The following is a 23,113-nucleotide window of genomic DNA, read 5'->3' on the forward strand; positions in this document are numbered from 1 at the left end:
CACGAAATAGGTGTTCCCGCCGCCTGTCTTCCCTTTGGGGTCCAATCCAGTAGGTGTGCTCATAGCAAGTCTAAACCCTCACAAAAAGACTGGAGGAGGAGGTGGTTACCCCCTCAAACTTTCAGCCCAATTGTTAGAGCACTGCTTCCCAAAAGAGAGCCCTAAACACTGGGCTGTGGCATACGCTGGGAAGGTCTCTCTCAGTCTCTCCCATTGAAGCTGTTCTACTGTATATAAATAATTCAATTGTTATTGAAGTAGGAGAACTGGAGCCCGGTGTCCTCCCTTTCTGGTGAGGGCCTTAACCACTGGCCTATTGAGTCATTCTCATTCTTGCTCTGGCCCAATGTATATTTAAGTACTTTATGAAAAATGGAAGAGCTTAAACAGGAAAGTGAGAAACCTCCACCGCACCATATCCTATTGCCCAGTGCTTAGAGTATTCACCTGGGATGTGGGAGACAAGTTAAAATCCCTTCTCCACATTAGGTGGCAGTGAGAATTGAATTCAGATCTCCTGTATCCTACTTGAGTGCCCTAAGCACTGGGCTAAAAGTTAAACAGGGGAAAGAATTGTAGTGCCTAAGTCCCCCTTGAGAATCCCACCTCTCATCTTTCTGTGCCTCAGTTTCCCATCTGTAAAATAGGGATAACAACACTTACACTTCTTGGTAGAGGGCCACAGGAGCAATGGATAAAAAGCACTATAGCAGTGGCAAGTATCATTCTTATATACATTCTTTACAAAGTTAAAATATGTAACACCTCTTCTGCTTAATTTGAAATTCACAAACTTCAATGATGTTTACAGTTCTCTTGGTTTTTTTCAAGAGTCCTGGAAGTATTTCCCTAAGTTCACCAGGGTTGCCCACTGGCATCAGACAAAACCAACTGAATTTATAAGCATAAACATTACTCTGTTTCCAAGTAAACTGTGAGGCCTCTAACACACACCAGGGGAGGAGGTCTTTTTACAGCTCTGGGAAAAGCACTATTAACAGAGTATTTTCCCCATATAAAGCACATGAGTATTGTGGTGTTCTCTTGGGAAAACATAACCAATACACAAGAAAATAATTAGAACAATTGTGACCTTCTTCATAAAACTTTGTACATAGGCAGCCCTCAAAAAGCTGAAGTGCATGGAACTTGACACTAACTTCTCAAATTTCCATATACACCAGGGATTTCACTAATAACAAAGACAATTGGGGTAGGTTGTAGACAAAATAATTAGGACTTTCTTTTCCCCAATGAACTCCAAAGGGATTGTCATATATTTCTCCATATTCCATATCAGGGGGATGATGATTTATTTGGCATTTTGCACAAGTCCAGAGGTACAGATTTTAAAAACTGACGCCTAAAGTGCCAATATTGCAATATACTGTAACATTACCAGGGTCTAACTTCAGTTCAGTTGCATCCATGTATATTCATAAACTAAGTTAGAAGAGTGGATTGACTTTTTGCTTCCATGGGAAAACTGCATGGATTGTCTGAAGGCTCGAAATGAAATGACATTAAAGAAGGTCACTTTTGATAAATATAAAAAGAACACAATTAGCAAACACTACTAACCATTCATTGCTGCAAGTTGAATCCTCAGTTCTATTTTTTTTTTTAAATCTGAGTCTGTTTTAGGATAACTAGCACCACTTTTTTTATTTGACAGATCAAAGAATTATATTGCAGTCAGGTCCACAAGGATTCAGGCACTCCTTCCTGCTCTATATAACTTCAGCAGCAAGAACAATATATGCATCACCTAATTTACTGCAAATGGCTCTTTTTAGCATGAGTTGTCTGTTTAAAGAGAATGCACAACAGAACTCTTAACTGCATCCCAGAAGTCATGAAGCACCAGGCAGATAAGATCACAGTGGTTACCAGGAGTAGCAAATGGGAAAAGCACTACAGGAAATGAACTCTTGTCACTAATCTTAAGAGAGTGGTATATTTAGGTCAATTGTACCTGAAATCGTTTGGTGGGGTAATTGCTCTTTGGTCCAGACTCTGCTTTCTGAGCCTGTCAGGGTGCTTGTAGGTCCACTGGATTGGATTCACCAATTTTCCTCCAGATTCATTTTCTAAAAGAAAAAAAACAACAACACTCCACTAAAAGGCAGCAAGCTTAAAAAAAAACAACAGATAATCTCGTGTGTTTTTTATCTTTTAAACTAAAGTTTATAATAAATACACATTAGAATACATTTTTAATATAGATAACTGATTTCTGCAGATAATTTACTGGAATAAAAATGGTCTAAACATTTATTCAATTATTCAAGCCTTTTATTGTGCCCCGTAATGACCACCTGGTAAAATTAAGGATGTAAGGTGACTTTTGTAATATTTTACTGCTTTAACTGATCAGTTAGTAACCAGTACAAAAATTAAAATATTGGATTTAAATCCTATAATGCATTTGAGGCTTTAAATCTTGGAGAGTCCTTTATCTGAAAAAGTGTTAATTGCTTATTGTACTGTTAATTATACATGTGTTGCACTTAGAACAGTGTGATAAATTCAGTTTTATAAAATCAAATCTAATAATGTCATAAGCCAGATTCTACCTTTTACACAAGTTACTTGGATTCACACTGGTACCAGAAATCAGACTCAAACGCTGTTGTTTTTAGAGTTTTCTTAGTATCACTATAATATTCTGTTTTGACAATATAACTCTAGTAATCTTTTTCACATTAAAGATTTATTGTTAATAGGACTAATTTTAAGATAAGAAAATACCTTCTCTAGCATATGTTCAGTATGTGTTCAGCTATAATGCAGATATAGTGTCATGTTTGAAGCGATTATTCATTGTTTGGCATTACTGTCTCCTGTAATTAAAGAAAAACTCATGATATAATGAAATATTGCTGAAGATTAAAAACTTACTCATTTTGCTTAAAAAAACCCTAAAGCTAGGAGAAGGAATTAGAAACTGTATTGAAAGCTATAGTAGGTGCATCAGTTGTTTCAGCTATTGTTTCTTGTGTAGGGCTCCAAATTCAAAGATACTCATTAAATTGAGTATATGGCAATAACAGACGAAGTGTTAATGGGGCAGCAGTGGAGTGTGTCAGGAAAATGAAGAGACCCTAAGGGGCTCACCATGCTGTTTATGATCAGCTAAATTCAGCAGTATTACCATAAATCCTCTAAAAGATACTGTACTAGACTTCTTATATATTCCTTCTCAGTCAAGGTAATATTCGAAGAGCTTAAAAGCTGGGACTTAAACTAAGATAAAATACTCTTTCATAAACAAAACAGGTTGCATATAAAATATAGTAAAAACAAGCTTTGGTATTTCCCTATTGGTGGGGGGAGTTGCAAAAATAACAACAAACAGAAGACTCATAGTGCTTTAAAAATGAGGAATATATATAAATGGAAAGGTTCTGTCGTTTCACTCAGGGGGAAAGTCCTATTCACAAAAGAGTCAGCATTTACTTCATAAGTGCAATTACATTTTAAAGGCCTGATCCCACAAATAATCAGTCAGATAAGTAGCTCAATTGAATATTCGGCATTACTCATGAGAGCAAGGACTATTTATGAGATCCCTAAAGTCTTGACTCACAGGATATTTTTAAAACGTCATTTTGGGGTAGAAAATTAACCTGAGCATTTAGCTATATTTTGTTAAAAAATAAAAATACTGTTAATTTCAACATTTTTGTTTACTGCATTAAGAAAGAGAGGTTTAAAATCTCTTGCATATAACAATGCCTTGATGACGACCTGACTCAGCCTTCACACATTCACCTTAGTGAGAGTCTTCTCTAAGTAAAGGCAGAGTAATGTACACAGGATTCAGCCTAATATGGCTTTTTGTTTTTAACTGATGTGGTGCTATGCTGAGAATGACAATACCATGCCATATGAGTCCAATTATATTCTCAACTCATGGTAAAAAATATATTTATACAATAAATGCAGTATTGAAACTCGATGAAATGGCTTGTATTGTCTACTTTTTTATTTTTGTTTATATAGGAAATGCATATTTATCATTTACAACTTCTGATCAGGCGTTACAGAGTTTATGCTGTGAATTAATTTCCCTTTTTGTCGTGCCTCCACTTCAGCACCAAAGCTAGCGACTGTAACCATAGCAGTGTAAAGGCAACCCCCCTATGACATCCATTATTCATTTCTACTGACAACTCAAGCAGAAAGCAGACAGCTAAACTTTGACTTCTGCAGCAAAATTTAACATATGAGTATTCACTTTCTCTCTTTCACTCTCAGTATCCCTCATAAGCAAAAACTGATCCCAAAAGGGTTTTCTTTCCATTACAAATATAAATAATCATTCACATGATCAATAAAACAGAATTCACTGCTTGCTTTTAAAAACAAAACCCCTTTTTTTCCTTTTTCTTAAAATATTGCCTCATTTTCAAAGGCACTAAGCTCTCATGACTGCTGCTTAAGTCACTAACATCTTTGAAAATCAAACCATAGTTTAAATTTAGTTTTCATGAAGCTAAGGGGCTCATAACACTGACTTTTGTGTACTTGGCCACACATTTTCAAGCCTTATCTCAAAGGGACTATCTATATTTGCATGTGCAGTTGCTTTAACTGTGTGTGCAGAGCAAGTATTTCCCTGCGGAAATAATTATTCGAGTACATGCCTAGATGCCAGCTTGGTGAACACTCATACAAGTGTAGGTGGGCAACTGTGCATGGCAATTTTGAAAACTTGGCACATACATTTTTAATGCTTTCTGATCCTGAACTGAACACTCATTCCAGTGACCTAAACGCAATTTAAATTAGTTCTGCAGAGGTAGAAACAGAGGTTTCTCGTGTAAAAGTAAGGGTAGAATGTGTCCTATAGTGCAGTGACCATCTGTACTGTCTACCTCTTAAGAAAGGCATGTTTAAGGCGAGACTAAGTGACTTGGCTTCTGAGATGTGATAACCTAAGTATGGTGAAAACACTGGGACTTGATATCTATTGTTACAAGCAAGAGATTTTTTTTTTTAAATAGTGGCACAAGCCCCAGGGCTCAATGGGCCTTGAAAACCTCCCTTGAAAGGGCCACATCCTGATTAATGCTGACGAGCTGCAATTCCCACTGAAGTCAATAGGAGCTGCAGGTTTCATTACTCATCAAGAGAAGGAAGGAAGGAAGGAAACAAAGCAACAAACAGAATATGTTCAGTAGCACACAGATCTCATGTGGATCCCTGCTATACCTGAGTGGGTTGTGTGCCTCCTTTCAGTGTAGACAAGTCACTCGGCTATAGTGGTTACTTGGATTGTTTATTGTAGTAATTTTCATTTGCTTAATATTTATTGTGAGGAAAGGTGAAATAATTGAAACCATTTCCAATAAGATAAAGTAATTAAAAAGAACCAATAGGTTTAATACTAATATGCACACGGTATTTGTGATTAAAAGTAGACTTTAGAAGAGGACAGTTTATATACATTTACAGATACCAAAATCCAAACTCTTTGATTACTCAGCCACTGCCTGAATCAAAACACAGTGGCCAATCCTACTCCTGCTGACATCAGTGACTGCCAGTTACTTCAGCAGACACAGGATCAAGCCCAGAGATTTCACTTCTGGAAACAAACATAAGGATACTTTACATAAGAAGTGACAAGGAGTCAGATGCCTTATTGTTCAGTCAGAATGTGATGGACTGAATCCATTTGCAAAACAGAGTATTTATTTAGAGTAGAAACAGTAACTTCCACTGAATTGCTGGGGTCCTACCCACCCACAGAAGCAATACACTTCTAGCTGTGGATGACTATAAATGCTGGTGAGCCTTTACATTGCAGCTTATCTACCTTTTACCATCAATAAATAGTGCTACTGCCAATCCTACTTTTGAGGCAAATCTAGGCCTCAGCCTCACACAGCACAACACAGAAAAAGGACAATTAAAATGGGCAATCTGAAATGGGAGGAATTAACACAAGGAATGCCCTTTTTCTGAGAAAGGTGACATCCAATGCTGACATTCAGTGCCCTCTGAAATTCTGAGACTGTCAACATTAAAGGCAGACAGTGCATCAGCATTCTTGCACTGAAGGGCGTGTTTTCTTGATGTCAAGCTTAGTTTAGGTATGATTAATGGTTCAAAGAATCAGTCGCTGCCAAACAAGGATTTAAAATTAATGAGGAAACAATGTAACTGGCACTGAAGGGAGTTTTGGGGAAGGTTGCATGTATTTCTCAATGTAGGGGCACAATCTTGCCTTTCTGAACGCGAGGCACGCTGGCAACATGGCTCAGGGGATTGCTCTGAAGCACTACTTGCTGCTGCTCCAAATGAGCAGCAAACTCTACCACTAGCACAAGCACCTAATGCCAAAGGTAGCATGCCTGAAGGACAATCAGGGGTATGGCATTATCCTGCAGTGGGCTGACCATAGTATCTGTGGAGTGTTGCCAGGTAGGCTCCCACCTGGCGTTCAAAGGAGCACAATGTCCATATTCTGCTCTGCTCTTGCATGAGTGCACTGGGAGCAGTGGAGAGACAGGTTCACTGCATTCTAACCCACCCACACAATGCGGGCCAAAATTTTACCCTATATCTTGAAATCTAACATCCTGCGACACTGCTCTTTATGCCAGGGAAATGCTTTTAAAGGTAAAAGCTCTTGGTTTTAGAAGCGTTTTAAAAGTTAAAAAAAAATCATTCCAAGGTTCAGATTCACATCTTCAGTGCAGCATTGCACAAAGAGCCAAAGCAGAAGAAAACAAGCTAGAGTACTCAAAGGGAGATACCAATGATTCTCCCTTCTGGGCAGACAGCTGTCTTCTGTGTCAGCCTAGATGGCACAATGAAGGGATCTTCAGAAAATGCTGGTAGACTGATAGAAATTCACACAAAAACACACCAATAAACTGTTTACCAGAGTGTTAGGACATATCATTTTATAGTTCTACATTAACAATTTTAGCTCAAGTATTTTATTGAGAGTGCATGTGGCCAGTGGGCATGCATTGCTGATGCCACTAAAAGGTGCCAGATTTTGGTTATAGCAATTTATACTCTGTGTGTACTGTTCAAGCTAAATTCTGTCGTTGGATAAAAATGCAGGGCTCCTTCTTACTTCCATGTGCCCTTGTATGTTTATCCAAGGCAGAGTGTTATCTTTATAATTACAGTTAGATTTTATAGATGAACTGCTGGAACTCCCATAATGAGTTATTTAACAGCCATGTACTCTTTTAAGCTAAATTAACAACTCAACTACGGTACCATGAAACGAATGGCATACCACCAAAAACAATAGACTTTCCTAAGCATCAGCGTTATCCTCAGTACAATACTAACATAACGGAAAACATGGTTTCTGCTCCAGGAAACTTACACTCTGCCACAGACAATAGACCAAATAAATAGACAAATATTTATTACTAGGGCCCTACCCAACTCGCAGTCCATTCTGGTCAATTTCACAGTCATAGGATTTTAAAAATCATAAATTTCATGGAGTCAGATATTTAAATCTGAAATTTCACAGTATTGTAACTGAGGGGGTCCTGACCCAAAACAGGGTAATGGGAGGCAATACCATGCCAGGCCACCCTTATTTCTGCACTGCTGCTGGCAGCAGCACTGCCTTCAGAGCTGGGCTCCCAACCAGCAGCCGTGGAGCTTCCTGCAGCCGGGGAAGGTTCTCAGAGAGGGTGTAACCTGGCCTCGGGAGCAGCCCGGGCAGGAGAAGGGGAAGTCCTGTCCCTCTCCAGCCCATTCAGGACTAGCAGTGGAACCTGGTGCACAGTAGGAGTCCCCAGCTGGGGCACCCTCATTTCTGCCCCTCCCCGGTGCCAGACCCAGTGCTTGGTAGTTAAAGAGGCACTGAGGCTGGCTGTGTGTGGAGGAGGTGACCATAGTAACTCCTGATTAGTCACCCACCTGCAAGGCCAGCCCACCCTCCCGCAAATTGATGACCCCCCATACAATGCCGCCCTCACTCCTGTGCTGCTGCTGGCAGCGACGCTGCCTTCAGAGCTGGGTTCCCAAACCCCCAACTCTCTGAAATCTGGTCTCCCTTACACAACAGCCACATTTCACAGGGGAGATCAGATTTCACAGTCCATGATGCCGTGAATTTGGTTGGGCCCGATATAGGACTTATTATTGTGCATATTTTTAAAGCACACACCACCATGCTATCTGCGCACTATTATGCCTCTGATATATTTGATTCACACTGTTAAGGTCTAAACATCAATGGTGCTTTTTTTATATTTATATGTGCATAGAGAAAGTTAACATCAACCATTCTGTAATGTGCAATCCAGTTTCATAGGACAATAGTGTTTTTGTTTTGTTTTGTTTTTTTAAATAGGCTACCCTATTGAAATGCGGTGTGTGTTTTACTGCTGCCAGAACATCACAGGGAAGAAAAGGGATATGTTAGTGGTGGTGATCCCTAGATACCTAGCTGTCACTCACCTTTTTCTGGTTACAAGTTACTGCAGTCCTTGACCAAGAGAAACTGCCATACCACACTTAATTCTGATGGGAATGCACTTTGAAAATGTAATATAGTACAAGACTATTTTACATGAATATACAGTATGTTAAGGTTCCCAGTGCTAACAGGCAAACACCATGCTACTAAATTAAATGCAGAAATAGTCAATATTAGGGTTTTCTGAAAATGTTCTGGATCTCATCTCCTTTAGTAGGGTTGTTCTACACATGGAAACCCTTGACTTGGTGAGATCTTCACCCCAACTCTGGCCCCTTTGCACTGCTTAAAGAGCTTTAAAAGCCCGAGCTCTAGCTAGGGGAGGATTCCTCTTGCTTAGGACTATGGTAGAGATCAGTAAGGATGCCCTGCAAAAACCCCCACTCAAGCCCTCGCACACAGGGCATGCTGGGGGAAGGTCTGCATTACTGTAAACTTCAGTGTAGTGCTACAGCTCACACAGCAGCCCAGTGAGACTGCCATGAGTTCCACTGGCCCTCAGGGCTTAGTTACACTGAGGTCCTCTCCACCCTTGGATCAGGAGGGCACAAAGATGACAAAGACATTTTGGCCCCACTTCCCTGGGCTACAAGCTCTTAGAGGCATAGCAAAGAAGCTCACCCTTTATCTCCAACTCTGGAGAGTTTTACATTGCATTGTCCCAGAAGAGCATAGCTGAATCAGAATTCTTAAAGAATAGGTTGCCTGTGCTGTAACCAGGCCCCAAAGCATTAAGAGTCTTGATGATGGCCAGAATCTTGAATCGAAGTGAAATGAGTCTTTATGATGAACAACTAATAGCAAAAAAACCAGGAGTACTTGGAAGTATGCATACCAACAGGCAGAGTCTAATTGATTTCAGAGTCTAATCAATTAGACTCTGCCTGTTGGTATGCATACTTCCACCTTTTCATGTTCTCTGTATGTATAAATATCTCCTGTCTGTGTGTTCCATTCTATGCATCCGAAGAAGTGAGCTGTAGCTCACGAAAGCTCATGCTAAAATAAATTTGTTAGTCTTTAAGGTGCCACAAGTACTCCTGTTTTTTTTGCGGATACAGACTAACACGGCTGCTACTCTGAAACTAATAGCAAGAGATACTGCTAATAGGCTCCATGCTGCTCCCATTGAAGTCAATGGCAATTGGCAAAATTCCCATTCGATTAGATTGGGAGCAGGACAGCACCCATAAACTCAGGTAAAATGCTTTTAAAAGTCTCCTCTTTTGCTGCTAGATTAGCTGCAGATTGTAAATTAGCACCATTGTCAGTAGTTTAGATTGATCTTCTTCCTGTTGCTGATTATTGGAAGTGATATACAGATCTAAGCCTGAAATGAAGCAAAGCCAGCCTCCTCCCCACCCCCCCCAGACAATTTTAACAATGTTAAATGGACCTCTGGTTTTGGCTGTGAATTTAAAATATTCAGCATTATTACTGAAGCAAAGAATATTTATTCCAGAAGCCCAAAGGATGCTGTTGCTTAAAATTTTCCAGTTGCTAATCAATAACCCCAACAGAAAAATGTAATCATGCAACAGTATAGGATAGCTCAATAATACAAAACACAAAGAAGGAAATGCTCCTTATTTTCCATGATTAAGAAGCTTCAGGGAATATTAGCAGCTAAATGCACAGACTTTTCACTTGCCAGACAGCTGTATAAAAATATGTCTGAGTCACAGCGGCTATGGATCTTCAAGTGCAAAGTGGGTGACAGAGTCTAAATAGACAGCGATTGAAAAAGATCAGCAGGATTGTGTAAATGTTGTATTTGCATCATTCACAACAGTTGGACCAGCAGAAACAACAGTCTACAGGTAGTTCTCCAAGGGCTATCGTGTCAAGTGAATGATGAGGAGAACCAGGGACTCAGGTACCAAGGTGAAGAATGTGAGATAGATAGACAGACTAGCAGATGGGAAGGAAAAGGCAGAAGGGGTGGGATGAAAGGATGGGGAAGATGATACATATCATAAATCCCTAACATACAATTCATATTTACCACAACTTTTGACACAGCTTTCAATGGAGAGCTAAGAGCTTGGTACTTCTTGATAAGATATTTAAGTATTTTCTGTTCTGCTTCCTTAAGGAGCTCTGTATTATAATCCCTAAAATATATTTCAATTCTACACTATATAAGTCTTAATGTGGGGTTTTTTAAAAAGTGTTTCTATTTAAAACAAAAAAAGTAATAACATGTGCTATACATTCTACAAAATGAAACACCGCAGAAAGGTTGAGAAAATAAATTAGTTAAAAAAAGCAAAGCCATCACTGCATCACTAGGTCTCATGAAAACAGCAGTAGATCTTTAAACAGTAACATCTGAAAAGACATTTGAGGAAATGAGAAGCAAATTTCCTCCTTTATTTTGCTGATATCCAGTCGAAACAGAAAAAAACGAGAAAAAAGTATGACAAAAATTTAGCCTTAATTAACTTAAATAACTCCTCTTAATCACAAAATTTTGTTCAGAAAAGATTGCTACCATAAGGTAAAACAGGTTGCAGGCTGCAGTCCTTTATGTAAAAGCAAATGTCAAAAGAAAAGCTCTGATATTTGGTTGTAGGCTCCCACTTTTCACATAGGCATTTCCTAAATCCATGTTTGATGAGCTTCCCCAGCTATAAATTCTGTAAATTCCCTCTGGAGCAGTACAGAGTGTGCTTCATGAAAATGTCATCTGCCAGTGCTGCAATTACTCACACTCCAGCAATCATGTGCACAATGCAGAATGGGTCGAATTCAGGTGAGAACGAGAACCAGCAATCAAGCCTCTGGAATTGAGAACAAAGCCATTTTCTTTCATTTGCCATCAACACAACCATCAAGGCCTTAATTACAAGGCAAGTGTCAAGCCTGGCTGCTGAAAGGCTTATTATTATACAGCTCAGCTTCAAATCAGTTTTGTATTGATGAACTGCAAAAATGAGGAAGCCAGTTTAGCCCCACGAGAAAAAAAACAGGGACTAAATGATTAGATGATTGGTAGGGAAAAACAGAGACATTTAAAATATATATATTCGATGTTGGGGGTTGGGGGGGGGGACACGACAAAACACCTGAAATCTATAAATACATTTCCCAATATAACAGAAAATCTGTGTAGTCCAAGATTTAAAGTACATTTGCTTTTATTGATATCATTGTAGAACTCACAAAATGCACTGCAGAAAGGCTCCCATTCTGTCTTAGGGTGATGGAATATTTTCCTATGATTATTCTCAGACTCAGTCTTATATTTAACTGTATGTGTTTATTAGACAGATGGACAGACACTCTCTCTCACACACACACAGAGGTAAGATTAGGTATATCCACATGCCCTTGCACAATTCTCCTACTAGCACTAGATTAGTCCCCATCTTTATGAGATAATGGAACACTAAAACAGAAGTTCCAAAAATACCCCTTACATTTTCTAAGCAAAAGGAATGGTCTGTGGTGACTGAACTGAAATATCAGCGATCAGCTACAGAGTAGTTTAAAAAAAATCAAAAGTCCTACTTTTCACTGCTTTCTATAACAATAATTTTCGCCATGATACATAACATACTCTTACAGCAAGGTCTGATTTTTGGAACAGCTGCGTATGCAGCATTAGACTAACCACTGGATCCCATTCTGATCTTTTGGGTATTTCCGCCCAAGCCTTGACTTATTCTGTGCATGTCCTATGTGACTGGGGGAATATGTGCTCAGCCTAGTGGTCTGCCCTTTTGATATCTAAGATGAATGGCCACATTAGCAGCAAGTAAGAAAGCGTTTAGGTCAGCGAACATTTTACTATCAATGTTATGTATCAACCGGTGGAAACACGTTTTACCTAATATGGTGACAGTCTAAAATCCTTATTCTGATCCCTGCATTGCGTTGATATCCATCAGATGAATCTGTTATATATTTTTATTTCTTGCAGCCATCTCCACCACTTTGTGCAAGTTGAAGATTAAGTGGCCCATGTTCCAGCAGGATATTAAAGTGTTTGAAATCAACAACATGGGAAGACATAGATCAAAACAAAAAGTTATGAGGTGATGATGTTGATAGTCAAATGATAATTTTGTTGCTTTATATATTGTAATGTGGTGGTCTGATCTGAATCATGTACTGTACATACGTATTACCTACAGCAAAACTTCATACAAAATCAAACGTTCAAAAGTTGGGAAATCAACGAATTATGTTACCCATTGACAATGGCCCAAGATATTTCAAGAAAAGACAAAAGAATAAGAATTCAATAGCATTATTATAAAATTACATTTTAAAAGTGAAGGGGGGGATTTTTTTCAAAAAACAAAAGGGCAGTTGGGCTCCTAGGACCGATTTTTAAAGGTTTTTAGGTGCCTACTAATGTAGATAGCTGCCTAGTGCAATGGTCCCCAAACTGTGGGGAGCAACCCCTAGGAGAGCACAGAGGGATGCTGGGAGGACCAGGGGAGGGGCACGGGCCAGCCACGCTCCACCCACTGCTCTGCTGCAGCCCCAGCTCCTGGATGAGGCTCCACTCCCGATCCCGACCTTGGCCCCCAACTGTGGCCCCCAATCCCAGCCCCACCCCCAGCCACGGCTCTGCTCCTGGCCTTGGTCCTAGCCCTAGTCCAGCCCTCAGCCTCGGCTCCACTCCTGACTGCAGACTTTCCACCAGCTGCAGCCCCACCTCACCCCCCTTACCGGTCTCTGTGCCACACCCTGGAGCCACAGCCCCACTTCTGGCCCTGACTCCTGTGGTGGTGCATGGACAGAGGTAAGGCGGGGCACAACGGTGAAAAGTTTGGGGACCACTCGTTTAGTGGGATTTTCAGATGCCCCTAAATGCCAAATGTCCATTAATTTCAATAAGAGTTAGTCACCTATGTGTTTTCAGAAATCCCACTAGGCACGTATCTGCATCTGTGGATACTTAAAATACTTAAAATTCTGGCCCCTACTGAAATTCAATGAGAGTTGGGTATCTACCTCCACTGTCTAGCGCCCATCAACCCTTAACCAGGGGGCGGGGCTACTCAGGGAGACCAGGGGTTTAAAAAAGCCCACTCCTAAGTGATCAGAGGAGCTAGTGAGCAGGAGCAGCTAACAAGGGAGTTTGCGAGAGAATTTAGAGAGGAAATGGGGGTGGGGGTGGGCTAGATACATCTGAAGAACGATAATTAAGTGTAAGGAAATTAACACCCCCTGATTAAAAAAAACAATAAAAGAAAGAGCAGCAGGAGTAAAAAGAGAACGCAGGCAGAATTCCAGCAACAGAGTGGGGGCTACCCACTTTACTGCACTGAATGCAGCAAGTACAATTACATGCCTTATGGGTGGGTGGCATGTGTGTGCATTCAGTGCAAGGAGTTCCTGGCCCTCAGAGTCCGTGTACTTTGAAGACCAGAGTGGCTGAATTGGAGGATCTAAGGGGACGAGAATTTCTGGGACACAGTAGAGTAGTCCTATCCCAAGTCTGACAGCCTCCTATGCTGATGATAAAGATGAAAGTCTCAGGGAAGGAGAACATCCAGCTGCAGCTGAGGGAAACAATTCCATAGTTGGGACCGTCCTTCCAGGTAATGTCATGGTATCCTCTCACACTGAGGATAGCTCTATGGAGTAGGGAACTCCAGTTATTAGGAAGAGACAGGTAATAGTTATGAGGTATTTGATCATTAGAAACATAGACAGCTGGGTTTGTGATGACCAAGACAACTGCATGGTGACTTGCCTGATGTGTGTGAAGGTTGCAGATCTTTCGAGACATCAAGACAGATTTATATGTAGTATTAGGGAGGAGCCGGTAGTCATGGTACATGTAGGTACCAATGACATAGGGAAGGATAGGAGAGAGAAGTCCAGGATCTCTAAGGTAGCATTTTCTGAAATGCTTCCAGTTCCACACACTGGGCCAGTTAGACAGGCAGAACTGCAGGGTCTTAATGCATGGATGAGACGATGGTGAAGGGAGGAGGGGTTTAGATTTATTAGGAACTGGGGAACCTTTTGGGAAAGGGGAAGCCTATACAGGAAGGATGGACTCCACCTAAACCAAAATGGAACCAGATTGCTGACACTGAACATTAAAAAGGTCGTAGAGCAGTTTAAAAAAAAAAAGGCTAGGGGAAAGTCGACAGGTGCAGAGGAACACGTGGTTCAGACAGAGACATCCCTTGGGGGGGGCTCTATTAACGAAGATGCTCTATGCCTAGTAAGGAGGAGAGGATGGAAGATGATAAAATATGGGTAGGATGTGATGAGAAACAGTTAAATGAAGAAGAGTCCCATTCAATTAAATCCCATACTGGAAGACAGCTAAAAAAGTGACAATTTTAAGTGCCTATACACAAATACTAGAAATCTAAATACTAAGATGGTTGAGCTTGGGTGTATTAAATGGGGATATTGATATAATAGGCATCACAGAAACTTAGTGGAATGAGATAATCAGTGGGACCTGGTAATACCAGGGTACAAAATACATCAGAAGGGCAGAATAGGTCATTCTGATGAGGAAGTGGCACTGTATATGAGAGAAAGCAGAGTCAAATGAACTAAAAATCTTAAGTGAACCAAACTGTACCATAGAATCTCTATGGATAGTAATTCCATGTTTGAATAATAAGAATATACCAGTAGAGATGTACTACCGACCACCGACCAGGATGATAGTGCCTGTGAAATGCCCAGGGAGATTCAAGAGACTATAATAATAAAAAACTCAATAATAATAATGGGGGATTTCAACTAACCCCATACTGACTGTGTACATTTCACCTCAGCACGGGATGCAGAGATAACATTTCTTGATACCTTAAATGCTGGTCCTGGAACCCACAACAGGAGAGGCAATTCTTGTTTTAGTCCTAAGTGGAGCACAGGATCTGGTCCAAGAGGGGAATATAGCTGAATCACTTGATAATAGTGACCATAATATAATTAAATTTAACATCCCTCTGGCAGGGAAAACACAACAGCAATCCAACATAAGAGCATTTAATTTCAGAAAGGGGAATTACACAAAAATGAGAAAATTAGTTCAACAGAAATTAAAAAGGTATAGTGCCAAAAGTGAAATCCCTGCAAGCTGCATGGAAACTTTTTAAAGACACAATCATAGAGGCTCAATTTAAATATATACCACAAATTAAAAAAAATAGAGGACCAAAAAAGTGCCACTGTGGCTAAACAACAAAGTAAAGAAAGCAGTCAGAGGCAAAAAGGAATCCTTTAAAAAGTGGAAGTTAAATCCTATTGAGGAAAATACAAAGGAGCATAAACTATGGCAAAGGAAGTATAAAATATAATTAGGAAGACCAAAAAAGAAATTTGAAGAATAGCTAGCCAAAGACTCAAAAAGTAATAGCAAAAAAAAATTTAAGTACATCAGAAGCAGGAAGCCTGCTAAACAACCAGTGGGGCCACTGGATGATCAAGATGTTAAAGGAGCACTCAAGGTCGATAAGGTCATTGCAGAGAAACTACATGAATTCTTTGCATCAGTCTTCATGGCTGAGTATGTAAGGGAGCTTCCCAAACCTGAGCCGTTCTTTTTAGGTGACAAATCTGAGGAACTGTCCCAGACTGAGGTGTCAGTAGAAGAGGTTTTGGAACAAACTGATAGAGCCTTGCGTGGATACAAATTTATACCTGTGGATGCAGATATTCGCAGAACCACAGGGCTCTTCCGGAAACCGCAGTGGTGAAAGGAGCAGAAAATGGAGCCGCCACTTCTGGAGCCAGCACCCCGTACCAGCAGCTCCTCTAGCATGGCTGTACTGCCCCAAGCCCCGCCCACTAGGGTGGGCACCAGCCTCACCGGGAGCTCTCTCTGGTTGTGAGCTTGTGTTCAAGCAGCACACATGCCCTCAGACGGGGGATGCAGACAGCTGCATGGACGGGTCAGGGGCAGCATAGATGAACATGATTTGTTGGGGAAGAGTCAATATGTTTTTTGTAAATGGCAATCATGTCTCACCAATCTACTAGAATTCTTTGAGGGTGGTCATCAAGCATGTGCACAAGTGTGATTCAGTGGATATAGTGTACTTAGATTTTCAGAAAGCCTTTGACAAGGTGCCTCAACAAAGGCTCTTAAGCAAAGTAAGCAATCATGGGATAAGAAGAATAAGAAGGAAGGTCCTCTCATGGATCAGTAGCTGGTTAAAATATGGGAGACAAAGGGTAGGAATAAATGGTTAGTTTTCAGAATGGAGAGAGGTAAATAGTGATGTCCCCCAGGGGTCTGTACCGAGACCAGTCCCATTCAACATATTCATAAATGATCTGGAAAAAGGGGTGAAGACTGGGCAAGTAAATGGCAGATTAAATTTAGTTCTGATAACTGCAAAGTAATGCACACTGGAAAACATAATCCCAACTATGCATACAAAATGATGGGATCTAAATTAGCTGCTACCATTCAAGAAAGAGATCTTGGACTCATTGTGGATAGTTCTCTGAAAACATCCATCCTATGTGCAGCCGTCTAAAAAGCTAACAGAATGTTGGGAATCATTAGGAAAAGGATAGATAATATGACAGAAAATATATTGCTTCCATATAAATCCATGGTATGCCCATATCTTGAATACTGCATGCAAATCTGGTCATTGCATCTCAAAAAAGATACATTAGAATTGGAAAAGGTACAGAGAATGGCAACAAAAATGATTAGGGATATGGAAAAACTTCCATATGAGGAGAGATTAAAAAGACTGGGACCTTTCAGCTTGGAAAAGAGATGACTAGGGGGAGATATAATAGAGATCTATAAAATCTTGACTGGTGTGGAGAAAGTAAATAGGGAATTGTTATTTACTCCTTCTCATAACAACAAGGACTAGTGGTCACCAAATGAAATTCATAGGCTTCAGGTTTAAAAACAAACAAAAGGAAGTATTTTTTCACACAATGCACAATCTCTGGGACTCTTTGCCAAGACCATAACAAGGTTCAAAAAAGAACTAGATAAGTTCATGGAAGTTAGGTACAATGGGTATTAGCCAGGATAGACAGGGATGCAAAACCATGCTATGAAGTGTCCCTAGCCTCTGTTTGTCATACGGTGTGAATGAGCAACAGGGATGGATCACTTGATGATTACCAAGTATCAGAGGGGTAGCCGTGTTAGTCTGGATCTGTAAAAGCAACAAAGAATCCTGTGGCACCTTATAGACTAACAGACGTTTTGCAGCATGAGCTTTCGTGGGTGAATACCCACTTCTTCGGATGCAAGTGGTGGAAATTTCCAGGGGCAGGTTTATATATGCAAGCAAGAAGCAAGCTAGAGATAACGAGGTTAGTTCAATCAGGGAGGATGAGGCCCTGTTCTAGCAGTTGGGGTGAGAAAACCAAGGGAGGAGAAACTGGTTCTGTAATTGGCAAGCCATTCACAGTCTTTGTTTAATCCTGAGCTGATGGTGTCAAATTTGCAGATGAACTGGAGCTCAGCAGTTTCTCTTTGAAGTCTGGTCCTGAAGTTTTTTTGCTGCAGGATGGCCACCTTAAGATCTGCTATTGTGTGGCCAGGGAGGTTGAAGTGGGAGAACTTCAATATATTGCCTCTATATAAATCCATGGTACACCCACGTCTTGAATACTGCGTGCGGATGCGGTCGTCCCATCTCAAAAAAGATATATTGGAATTGGAAAAGATTCAGAAAAGGGCAACAAAATGATTAGGGATATAGAACAGCTTTCGTATGAGGAGAGATTAATAAGACTGGGACTTTTCAGCTTGGAAAAGATACGACTAAGGAGGGATATGATTGAGGTCTATAAAATCATGACTGTTGTGGAGAAAGTAAATAAGGAATTGTTATTTACTCCTCATAACACAAGAACTAGGGGTCATCACATGAAATTAATAGGCAGCAGGTTTAAAACAAAGAAAGGAAGTATTTCTTCACGCAATGCAGTCAGCCTGTGGAACTCTTTGCCAGAGGATGTTGTGAAGGTCAAAGACTATAACAGGATTCAAAAAAGAACTAGATAAATTCATGGAGGATAGATTCATCAATGGCTATTAGCCAGGATGGGCAGGGATGGTGTCCATAGCCTCCGTTTGCCAGAAGCTGGGAATGAGTGACAGAAAATGGATCAGTTGGTGATTACCTTTTCTGTTCATTCCCACTGGGGCACCTAGCATTGGCCATTGTCAGAAGACAGGATACTGGGCTAGATGGACCTTTGGTCTGAGCCAGTATGGTCAAACTTACATAAGGATTTCAGAAGTCCACTGAGGTGATTTTGATCAGTTCCGATTCCTTTCGCTCAAAATGGAGATTCCCTCTTCCAATCTCTCCCCCCTCTAGCCTCTTTAGGAGATTAAATTGTGAGGTTCAGTAACATATACATTCATATATAAAGCTATGCATTCTTTTCATATTTGAAAATAAAAGGGATTTCAAAGCTACAATTCCTCAACATGAAAATTACAACAAAAGAAAATGCTTTAAAATGTAAATTTAGTTATAGGAACCTTAACATGGAGAACAGTCAAATATCAATAATTAAACAAACAGGAGGAGTGCAGGGAACTATTTTTAAAAAGTATATGGTAACTTGAGAGATTACTCCTAAATCTGATACCAATATATTATGATGTTATACACCTGCAAAGGTGCTCAATATCCACCTTGGTATGTTACGGCCCTTTAGAAGAATAAATGCCACCTTACTTCTGAAATTTAAATATGACAAATAAAATAAAAATGTCAGCACTACAGTAAACAAAGGTAAATGGAACTGGCATCAGTGTCTACTGTGATTTTTACTGACATTGTCACTGTAGAGCAACAATATAGTTAAGAAAAGTCCTTAGTTCTGTAAAGGCAGAAAGAGGGCATGAATACTTAAGCAGAAGACATCATATGACATTGTGCAGGGATATCATCACGCTTCCCAGGCACTGTATGCTCAGGAACCTTATGCCACTCAAGAAGCAACATATGTCCTCACACAGAACCCAGTTCTGCCAATCTTATGAATGCAAAGATTTTACTCCAGAGTGAGTTCTCCTTGCAGATTAACTACAGGTTCAGGTTAATTATTTTCTTAAAAGAATCCCCTGAAGGACACTGGGCAAAACTGTCAGTAGTGCCTAAGTGATTTAGGAGCTGTGACATTATATTCCATGCTCCTTATGAAAATATGCTTATGAATATGACACAACTGAGATATGCTTTATGCAAGACGGGTCTTGTAAAGTATCATTGGAAAGGTTATGATTGACTGAATGTGATTATCCAATTTGTATGCATGTATCATTTCTGTATCTAAAAGTTAGAAATATGGACTATGTAACAACTACAACTGGGTGTGTATCGGGAAGACACCCGCCACACAACAGGCCATCAGATTTATGAGCCATCAGGAAGGAATAATAAAACCATGAAGATACTAATCTTTCTCCCTTCCTGAGAGGTGTCCAGGGAGGCAACTGTGACACTACTAGGTCAGGTGGTCTTGTCACCTGATACTAAACATTACCTGGGACTTCTTGTAACTTTCCACTGAAGGGAAGGGGGGGTCAAGTTTGGGAAACAAAGGATTCCCACCTTATGTAAATCCTATTTAAGGGAGGGGATGAACGCAAAGGGGACTCCTCCTCGCCATGGCCTGTCTGCCCAAAAAGAAAGACTGCAAAAGGGAAGGCAAGGGGGGAGTCCAGGCTGAGACAGGGGTCTAATCTGACAAGGAATATAACTGGAACTCTGAACCATAGAAACTTTTAAACCTGCCTGCAACAATATCTAGGGTGATAAATACTATTTGTAACCATTGTTTGTTCAGATGTGACTTGCATCTGAAGAAGTGGGTATTCACCCACGAAAGCTCATGCTGCAAAACGTCTGTTAGTCTATAAGGTGCCACAGGATTCTTTGTTGCTTTTACAGATCCAGACTAACACGGCTACCCCTCTGATATTTGTAACCAATTTCTTTAGGGAAACTAGCTTAGTTTGCACATTTTATTTCATTTGCTTAGTAATCTGCTTTGTTCTGTTACCCCTTTTACCACTTAAAATCTGCCTTTTATAGTTAATACAATTTGTTTTATTATTAAACCCAGTTTCTATAATTTCTAACTTGGGAGGGGCGGGGGCAAGAAGTGTGCACACCTCTCTCCACATTGAGAGAAGGGGCGAATTTCATAAAACCTTTGGGTTTGTACCCCTTAAAAGGAGTGAGCACTAGAGTGTTGGCGCAAGTCCCTTAAACTGAGTCTTCCCAGAGCTGATCTGCAGCTGGGTGGCCCAGCCTGTGTGTGTGTTAGAGGAGGCTTTAATAGCCTGGCTCAGTAGGACAGGTTAAAGGGGGCCCATGCTGACAGAATAGGTAGACTCAGTGATACCTCAGCACATCAGGTGGCTTCCTAAGAGGCTCCTGTGACAGGTTATGCCCAACTCCCATTTTCAAAAGTGACCTCAGCACTTAGAAGCCTAAATCTCACCGGCTATGTCTTCTCAGTGCCCCCCCCCCCAAAAAAAAAGAAAAAAACCTAGCAGAGACAAGCTTAGGTAGTTTTTACTTCAATGTAGTTCACCAGGTCAACACCATACACCCCACCTAGTATTTCACATCTACACTGAGGTAGAAACTACCCAGGCCATGTCTCCACTAGAATTTTACAGTAAGATCGCTAATGTGCATTAGTTATGGCACTGTAAAAACACACACCTTTTTTGGCAATAAAGATACACCCATTGAAAGTCAAGGGGAGTTAGGCTCCTAAGTGCTTAAGTCACTTCCGAAAATGGGTCTTAGGCACTTCTGAAAACATTACCCACTCTGCATTTCTTACTCACTCAAAACTCCCACTTAAGCAGAATCACACCAAATAGTTCGCATTTTTTAAAAATCCATGTATTTTTAGGAGTAGATTTTTCTCTTAATGTTTGCTGGACATCTCTTCTGTTGAGATTCCTCTGTCAGCACTTATAGGGCTTTGGCTCTCAGCAGTCTTAAAGCCATTTCTGAACCATTAATGTTCTGCTTGTGTAAAACACAACTACATTCAGAGGTGTTTAATTTCCCCAATACAGTTGTTCCTATTTCAAGATGGAAATTAAATCTAGCTTGCCTATGATCAAAATGCCAAAGAAAGACATAGCCAAGCCAATAATTTCCCTTTTAAAATGGCTTATACACACACACACACTTTTCTTCTTTTCTCTTGTCTTTTCTTTACCTCTGCCCACATCAGTGAGGTCCTGCCTTTCAGTCATGCTTCACCCACATTTGTGTTCTTTCTACTTTGTATCAAACAATCTAAGATGAGGGAATTAAAACTTCCAATTTTAGGTTTTTTAAGACACGACAAGAACATGACAGTTCAAAGTGGTGCAGTGAGGGGTGAAGCCCTATTGAAAGAGAGTTGCTTTGACAGGGCAGTTATACAACAGGATGGGAGCTAAGGAAACAAAGGACCAAAATAAAAACTGAACATAATATACAATCTTACTGAAATACTTGCGTACTATTGTGTTACAAAATTTTCCCCTAGGGATTTCTCTCACCATTTATGAAGCTCTATTTTCCTTCTTTTAACTCTATTGTCTACGTACATGGGTGAAGGAGATATGGAATTAGATATTGCTCATTCTGCAGCCCATCAGCATTGTTTCATGTGTCTGCCTGAGAGGGTCACCACAGAGCAACATAAGCCTTGTGGAGATAGGTATGTTAACTCCATAGTTGATTTGGAAGTAGGAAGCGAAGGTGCTGATTCAGAAAGGTACTTAACTATACGTCTAACTTTAAGCACATTAATTCAGTGAGACTGTTTTTGTGCTTGAAATTAGGCACACACTTACCTACCTTGATGAAGTGGGGGCCAGGAGCAAGACCTCAATTTGTAACTTTCTGCATTGCACTGCCACAGCAAAGGATAAAAAATGGTTACCCACCTTTTTCATAATTGTTGGTTTTTGAGATATCCATTCCATTCTAGGTGTGCGCGATCCTACATGCGTGGTCAGAGATTTTTGCCTTAGCAGTATCTATAGGGTCAGCTGCGGCGCCCCCTTGAGTACCACACTCATGCACCAGTATATCAGGCACTGGCCCTATGCCCTCTCAGTTCCTTCTTGCCGACAACTACGACTGAGGGGCAGGAGGGTGTTAACGAAATGGACATGAGCAACACATCTCAAAGAACAACAGTTACGAAAAAGGTGGGCAATTGTTTTCTCTTCGAGTGCTTGCTCATGTTGATTCCATTCTAGGTGACTCACAAGCTGCATCCATGGAGGTGGACTCAGAGATCATGGTTGTGTGGCTTGCAGCAATGCTCTGCCAAAGCCAGCGTTGTTTCGACCTTGCTGGGTAAGTGCATAATGAGATGTGAACGTGTGGACAGATGACCAGATAGCTGCCCTGCAGATCTCTTGGATTGGCACCTCTGCCAGGAAGGCAGCCGATAATGCCTGTGCCCTAGTTGAGTGTGCCATTATGATCGCCGATGGATGCACCTTCACCACCTCATAGAAGTAGCGGATTCAGGCCGTAATCCATAACAAAATCCTCTGAGCAGACACTGGGTGACCTTTCATTCTGTCTGCCACTGCAACGAACAACTGCGTTGACTTGCAGAATGGTTTTATTCTAAGTAGAAGCCCAGGGCCTGACATCCAGGGTGTGTAGCCTGCACACCTTATCT

The 23,113-nt window shown here is 40.6% G+C and overlaps 1 protein-coding gene across 7 annotated transcripts in view; it reads right to left on the bottom strand.

Annotated features, from left to right (window-relative positions):
• MYT1L (myelin transcription factor 1 like) overlaps window positions 1-23,113 on the bottom strand; it is a 369,230-nt gene that overhangs the window by 264,217 nt on the left and 81,900 nt on the right. For 4 of the 7 annotated variants that reach the window (XM_039531760.1, XM_039531764.1, XM_039531761.1 and 1 more), the window contains exon 2: window positions 1,976-2,090. The gene's annotated coding sequence lies outside the window, so the exon portion shown is untranslated. Of the gene's footprint in view, window positions 1-1,975; window positions 2,091-2,751; window positions 2,844-23,113 lie in introns of all 7 variants that reach the window. The other 3 variants (XM_039531757.1, XM_039531758.1, XM_039531759.1) reach the window with 1 other exon arrangement.

The sequence above is a fragment of the Mauremys reevesii genome, linkage group 3, assembly GCF_016161935.1.
Source record: "Mauremys reevesii isolate NIE-2019 linkage group 3, ASM1616193v1, whole genome shotgun sequence".
Classification (NCBI taxonomy): domain Eukaryota; kingdom Metazoa; phylum Chordata; order Testudines; family Geoemydidae; genus Mauremys; species Mauremys reevesii.